Here is a 7,449-nt window from a genome sequence, read left to right on the forward strand (position 1 = left end):
TCCCTGGCCTCTTAGCCATTAGCCCTTGTCTCTTCCTTTAGCCCCTTGGACCCTGGCCTCTGGCCTTTTAGCCCCTTGTCCCTTGCTCTGGCCTTTTAAGCCCCTTGACCCTGCCTCTGGCCTTTAGCCCCTTGTCCCTGGCCTCTGGGACTTAGCCCCTTGTCCCTTGTCTCTGGCCTTTAGCCCCTGGCCTCTAGCCTTTAGCCCCTTGTTCCTGGCCTTTAGCCCCTTGTTCCCATGGCCTTTAGGCCCCTTGACCCTGGCCTCTGGCCCGTTAGACCCTTTACCCTGGCCTCTGCCTTTAACCCTTTGACCCTGGGCCTCTGGCCTTTTAGCTCTTTGACCCTGGCCTCTAGCCTTTAGCCCCTGACCTCTAGCCCTTTAGCCCCTGGCCTCTGCCTTCAGCTCGTAGGACCCTGTCCTCTAGCCCCTGCCTCTAGCCCCTAGACCGTTGACTCGGCCTTCATCCCTGGCCTGTAGCCTTCACCCCTAGACCCTGGTCTCTAGACCCTGGCTTCTAGCCTTCAGACCCTGGCCTTTAGCTTCAGTCCCTGGGCTTCTAGCTCCTAGACTCTGGCCTCTAGTCTTCAGTCCCTAGACCCTGGACTGTAGCCCTGAGCCCCTAGGACCCTGGCCTTCTAGTCCCCAGACCCTGCTTCTAGACCCGGCTTCTAGCCCCTTTACCCTGGCTTACTAGCCCCTGGCATCTAGACACCTGCCCTCTACCCCTAGACCCTGGCTTCTAGCCCCTAACTCTGCCCTCTAGAACCCTGACCTCTACCACTAGACCCTGGCTCTAGCCACTAGGACCCTGGCTTCTAAGCCCCTAGACCCTGGCTTCTAGACCCTTGTCTACCCCTAACCCTGCCCTCTAGACCCTGGACCTCTAGCCACTAGACCCTGGCTTCTAGCCCCTAGACCCCTGGCTTTCTAGCCACTAGACCCTGGCCTCTAAAGGACCCTGGTCTCTAGCCACTAGACCCTGGCCTCTAGGACACCTATACCCTGCCCGCTAGCCCTCTAGACCCTGCCCGTCTAGCCTTACAGACCCTAGACCCTGTCTCTAGCCACTAGACCCTGTTCCTAGCCCCTAGAACCACTGGCTTCTAGCCCATAGACCCTGGCCTCTAGCCCCTAGAACCTGGGACTTCTAGACCCTTGGCCTCTAGCCCCTAGACCACGGCTTCTTAGCCACTAGACCCCCCACACCCCATGGCCTCTAGACCCTGGCCGCTAACCTCTAGACCCTGCCCTCTAGGCCTTTAGACCCTGGCCTCTAGCCACTAGACCCTCGTTCTCTAGACCCTGTTCTTCTAGCCCCTAGACCCTGGCTTCTAGGACCCTGGCTCTAGCCCCGAGACCCTAGCCTCTAAGCCCATAGACCCTGTCCTCTAGCCACTAGAACCCTTGTCCTCTAGCCACTAGACCCTGCCCTCTAGCCCTAGATCTCCTGGCCTCTAACCACTAGACCCTAGCCAACTAGGACCCTGCCTCTAGCCTCTAGACCCTAGGTCTCTAGCCCAATCTAGCCACTAAGACCCTAGCCACTAGACCCTGGCCTCTAGGCCACTAGACCCTAGCTCTGCCGCTTAGACCCTGGCCTCTAGCCACGGTAAGACTCTAGCCTCTAGCCACTAGACCCTGCCCTCAGCCACTAGACCCTAAGCCCCTAATCCTGGCCTCTAGCCACTAGACCCTAGCCACTAGACCCCGGGCCTCTAGCCACTAGACCCTGGCCTCTAGCCACTAGACCCTGCCTCTAGCCACTAGACCCTGCCTCTAGCCACTGACCCTGGCCTCTTAGCCACTAGAACCCCTGGCCTTAACCCTGGCCTCTAGCCACTAGGACCCTGTCTCTGCCCCTAGACCCTAGCCAACTAGACCCTAGCCACAGTCCCTGCCTCTAGCCACTAGACCCCTAGCCACTAGACCCTGCCCTTAGATTCCTAGACCCTAGCCACCTAGACCCTAGTCAACTAGCCCCTGGCCTCCTAGCCACCTCAGCACCCTAGCCACTAGACCCGCCTTAGATCCGAGACCCTAGGCCACTAGACCCTAGTCACGGTGGAGACCCTGGCCTTCTAGCCACTATACCCTAGCCCATCTAGACCCTAGCCCTCACTTAGTCTTCAGCACTGTTGTTGATAGAGGATAGTTGCGTTAGTTTCTCCTCTTGCTCACTCTCTATTAATTTACAAAATGTTCCACTTCCTTCCTACTCGACTTCTCACTCCATGCCATCTCTTTGTCTCTTTTCCCTCCCCCTCTCATCTCTTCCTTTCTCTCTCAGAAGCTGAAGCAACAGGTCTATGCAAGGAGCCCAACGAGGCCCAAGTTTTAAGCTTCAGGACTACGTTCAACAAGGAGATGAAGAGTGCTGGATGTTGCATGTTAGATCACTCTCTGTGTGCTGCGTGTGCGCGTGCTAGCTCTGTGTCTTGCTCCACGTCAGATATAATTACACTCATAAAAGATGATGTTATATGGACTCACACTGCGGCCTCAGCCTGTGAGATAGAGAAGCCAGTCATGTGCGAGATTATTACCTATGTCACTAACCACCACAGTATTGCCCTTTCCTTTGTCCGTCTCTTATGCCCTCTGAAAGAAATCCCCATTATGTCCATATTCTAAGGTTATCTGTGAGGCGAGTCTCTCCTCTCCTCACCTCTCTTTCCGTCTCTCCTCTCCTCACCTCTCTCATTTTCCTCTCACTTCTCTCTTCTCCTCTCCTCCTGTTTTCTGGGACCCATGCTCCACCTCCTTCATGCATTCTTGAATGTACTCCAATATCCAGCCATGGACTCTTACCCCATCAGTGCTGTCTTGACACTGTTAACTCTTACGACTGTCTGACCCTGTTAACCTAGTCTGACCCTGTTAACCCCAGACTGTCTACCCTGTAACCCCATGACTGTCTAACATGAACTGTCTGACCCTTTTTAACAGGGTCAGGACAGTCATGGGGTTAACAGGGTTCAGACAGTCATTGGGTGTAACAGGGTCAGACAGTCATGGGGTTAACAGGGTCAGACTAGCGTACAGGGTCAGACAGCGCTAAGTTAACAGTGTCAGAACAGCACTGATGGGCGTAAGATCAGGCTGCGGATATTAAGTACATTCACAGATGCAGAAGGAGGTGGAGCCAGTGCGTCCCAGAAAACAGGAGGAGAGGAGAAGAGAGAAAGGAGAGGGAAAAGAGAGAGAGTGAGGAGAGGAGAGACGGAAGAGAGTGTGAGGAGAGGAGAGACGCCTCACAGATAACCTTAGAATATGGACATAATGGATTCTTTCAGAGGGCATAGAGAGGGACAAAGGAAGCGGGCAAAACTGTTGTGGTTTTAGTGACAATAGCGGTTATATCTCGCACCATGACTGGCCTCTATCTCACAGGCTGAGGCCGCAGGAATCATTATAAACATATCCTTTTATTTGAGTGTAATATATCTGCACGTGGAGCAAGACACGAGCTAGCACGCGCACACGCACCACACAGAGAGTGATCTAACATGCACTCCAGCACTCTTTCATCTCCTTGTTGAACGTAGTCCTGAAGCTTAAACTTTGGGCTCGTTGGGCTCCTTCAATAGACCTGCTTCAGCTCTCTGAGAGAGAAAGGAAGAGATTGAGAAAGGGGGAGGAAAAAGACAAAGAGATGGAAATGGAGTGAGAAGTCGAGTAGGAAGGAAGTGGAACAGTGTAAATTAATAGAAGACGTGAGCAAGAGAAGAGAAAACTAACCAACAATATCACCACTGAATCAACACAGTGCCTGAAGACTATGAGAGGCAGGGTTCTAGTGGCAGGGTCTAGTGGCTAGAGGCCAGGCGTCTAGTGACTAGGGTTCTAGGGCTAGGTCTAGATCTAAGGGCAGGCGTTCTAGTTGGCTAGGTCTAAGTGGCTAAGAGGCAGGGTTCTAGTGACTAGGTCTAGTGGCTAGGGTCTAGGATCTAAGGCAGGGTCTAGTGGCTAGGGGTCTTAGTGGCTAGAGGCCAGGGACTAGTGGCTAGGTGGTCTAGTGGGCTAGGGGTCTAGGGGGCTAGAGACCAGGGCGGTTAGTGGCTAAGAGGCCAGGGTCTTCTAGAGCCAGGGGTCTAGTGGGCTAGAGCCAGGGTTAGTGGCGCTAGAGGCCAGGGTTTTCTAGTGGCAAGAGGGCCAGGTCTAGGGGCTAGAGGGCCAGGGTCTAGTGGCTAGAGGCCGGGGTCTAGTGGCTAGGGTCTATGGCGAGAGGCCAGGATCTAGGGGGCTAGGATCTAGGCTACGAGGGCAGGCGGTCTACTGGCTAGAGGCCAGGGTCTATGGGCTAGAGGGCCAGCGCGTCTAGAGGCCAGGGTCTACGAGGCTAGTGTCTAGTGGCTAGAGGCCAGGGTCTAGTGGCAGGTCTAGTGGGCTGGATCTAGGGGCTTAGAGACCAGGGTCTAGGAGCATAGAGGCCAGGGTCTAGTGGCTAGGGTCTAGTGGTTAGAGGCCAGAGTCTAGGGGCTAGAGGCAGGGTCTAGTGGCTAGAGGACAGGGTCTAGTGGGCTAGAGGACAGGGTCTATGGGCTCTAGAGGCTAGGGTCTCTGGGCTCAAGGGGCTAAAGGCTAGAGGACAGGGGCTAGGGCTTGTTTCTGGACTGGACCCCTGTGTCGTTTCATACTCACTTGGCCACAGCAGTGAAGGCTAACTCCACATTGAGGCCAGACTTTGCACTGGTCTCCATGTATGGAACCCCAAACTCCTGCAGAGAAACAGACAGGCAGGGCATCTTGAGTTGAACACTCCACATYCACATTGYCTTGAGTGTCTTTGTAGCTAGTCTAGAGCACCAGAGACCCTCCCTGATAGCCTGGGGATGGGGTTACTTTGTTGCTAAYGGTAACAGTATTAGAGACCATTRTTGCCCYCTAGCAAATGATGTGTGTGTTTTAGGCACAGCAACTAATGACAAAGAATATTGYGCATAAACCCGTATTAACATTCACCATCAGCACCCTGAAGACACAACAACACAGAGACCCACAGGGAAATCATACAGACACTACAACACATGTSTCYTGGGGTGACTATASTACTGCTGGGAGTGCACCTTCAGAACCATTCCAATGAGCAGATTGGRATACTAGCTATGTGACAAAGTATTCCTCAGGCAGGGTGTGCGTGGGAGATTWGTCTCAGCATCCAGCTCCATAGTAATGACTAGGCTAATGTGTTCCTCTCTCCAGGTTTATGCTATCAGCACTAGAGGAATGCACCAGACTGGGTTTAAATACTATTTGAAGTCTATTAAATAGTTTGAGTGTTTGCTTTAGCCTGTCTGGAGAGTCGGATGGGCGGGGTTTGGAATTTTGGGACTTTCTTATYGGTTCYTTTGCGCAAAGCAAGCTCTATCAAGCCCATCKAAACTATTTGACATGATTTCAAATAGTATCTGAACCCAGGTCTGCAAGGCACCTTGATATTTGTATTGTAGCCGTGTTCCACAGCAGTAGTCAGAGGGAATAAGAAAGTGTATTCACATTTCGCTGCACGCACGTTCGCTCATTGTGCACCAGTATCTGTATTCATCTGAGAGTGCCATCTCTGTGAAATTGAGTTAAACTAATATTCTCATCCCACTGTTGATTGTATGCATATAGTTTATAGAGAAAATACAAAATATGAAAAAGGAGACTAGAAATGTCCATCCTGTACAGAGCAAGATAGCATGGCTTGGGTGATCTTTGGTGCTAAGTTAGTGTACACGCAGACAGACTACATTCACGTTTCTGCTATGGTAATAGTAATATCTCATAAACCTGGTCTCTTGTTCTTGATATTTATCTTTGATTTTTGCAGATGGTGCGATTTTTCCTCCAACTGTAAAATCAACTATGAAATTAGCTCAAGGGACTAAGAACCATGATTACTATAGAATAAAACATATATCTATATTATCTTATATATAGTAATGGAGAGAGAGAGATAGTGAGAGCAGTGGCTTATAGCAACATCACACGTTTCCATGGCCAATTAGCCGCTGAATGTGAATTGAGAGAAAGAGAGGGAGAGAAAGAGAGAGAGCGAAGAAGAGAGAGTAGAAACGAGAAGAGAGCAGAGAGAAGATACATGCAGAATGAGAGAGAGGAACAGGAGAGAGACGTACAGAGAAAGGAGAGAGAACAGAAGAGAGAAGAGAGATCCAGAGAAAGAGAGAAAGAGGAGAAGAAGAGAAAGATACAGAGAGAGAGAGAAAATACAGGCGAGATAGCACAGGAGAGAGGAGAGGAATAGAAAACAGAGAGAGAAAGATACACAGAGAAAAGGAGAGATACAGGAGAGAGAAAGAACAGAAAGAGGTAAAAGATACACAGAGAAAGAGTGATACAGAGAGAGAGCAGAGATACAGAAGAGAGAGAATAGATACAGAGACGAGAGAGAGATACGGAGAGAGATACAGAGACGAGATACCAGAGGAGAGAAGATACAGATTGAAGTCCGGAAGTTAACATAACACTTAGGTTGAGTCATTAAAATCATTTTTCAACCACTCACAAATTTTTGTTAACAAAATTAGTTTGTGCGATGACAAGAATAATTTTCCAACAATGTTCACAGACAGATTAATTTCACTTACAAATTTCACTTATCACAATTCCCATTGGTCCAGAAGTTTACATACACTAAGTTGGACTGTGCCGTTTAAACAGCTTTGGAAAATTCCAGAAAATGATGTCAATGGCTTTTAGAAGTCGTCTGATAGGCTAGAATGAAGTAATTTGATCAATTGGAGGTTAATACCTCGTGGATGTATTTCAGAGGCGCTACCTCTCAACACTCAGTGTCTTTTTGCCTGTGTTACAATCATGGAGAAAGATCTAAAGAAGAAATTAGCCAGACCTCAGAACAAACATTGGTAGAACCTCCACAAGTCTGGGTTCATGCCTTGGGAGAATTTCCAAACCGCCTGAAGGTACCGACGTTCATGGCTGTACAAAACAATAAGTCACGGCAGTAATAAACACGATGGGACCGCGTGAACGCAGGGTCATACCGCTGCAGGAACGGGAGGATGCTTCTGTCTGCACTAGAGATGAACATGTACTTTGGTGGGCGAAAAGTTTGCAAATGAATCCCAGAACAACAGCAAAGAGTACCTTGTGAAGGATGCGGGAGTAAACAGGTACAAAAGTATCTAGTTCCACAGTTAAACGGGAGGAAGCCATTGCTGCAAAACTGCCATAGCAAAGTCAGCACAGCGGGTTTGGCAATGCACATGGGGGCAAAGATGCGTATTTTTTGGAGAAATGTCCTCTGGTGCTGATGAAAAAACATGAGAACCGTTTGGCCATCAATGACCATCGTTATGTTTTGAAGGAAATAAGGGGGAGGCTTACAAGCGACAGGAACACCATCGCAACGCGTGAAGCCGGGGGTGGGCAGCATATGTTGTGGGGGTGCTTTGGGCTGGCAAGGAGGGCCTGGTGGCA

General features: G+C 50.2%; 1 long non-coding RNA gene across 1 annotated transcript in view; it reads right to left on the bottom strand.

Annotated features, from left to right (window-relative positions):
• The window catches only part of LOC112078236 (uncharacterized), a 9,569-nt gene extending 4,740 nt beyond the window's left edge, over positions 1-4,829 (bottom strand). The window contains exon 1 of the long non-coding RNA XR_011478527.1: positions 4,645-4,829. This is a non-coding gene — a long non-coding RNA (uncharacterized lncRNA). The remainder of the gene's footprint in view (positions 1-4,644) is intronic.
• Positions 4,830-7,449: the final 2,620 nt, after the last annotated feature.

This window comes from Salvelinus sp. IW2-2015, unplaced genomic scaffold (assembly GCF_002910315.2).
Source record: "Salvelinus sp. IW2-2015 unplaced genomic scaffold, ASM291031v2 Un_scaffold5425, whole genome shotgun sequence".
Lineage (NCBI taxonomy): Eukaryota > Metazoa > Chordata > Actinopteri > Salmoniformes > Salmonidae > Salvelinus > Salvelinus sp. IW2-2015.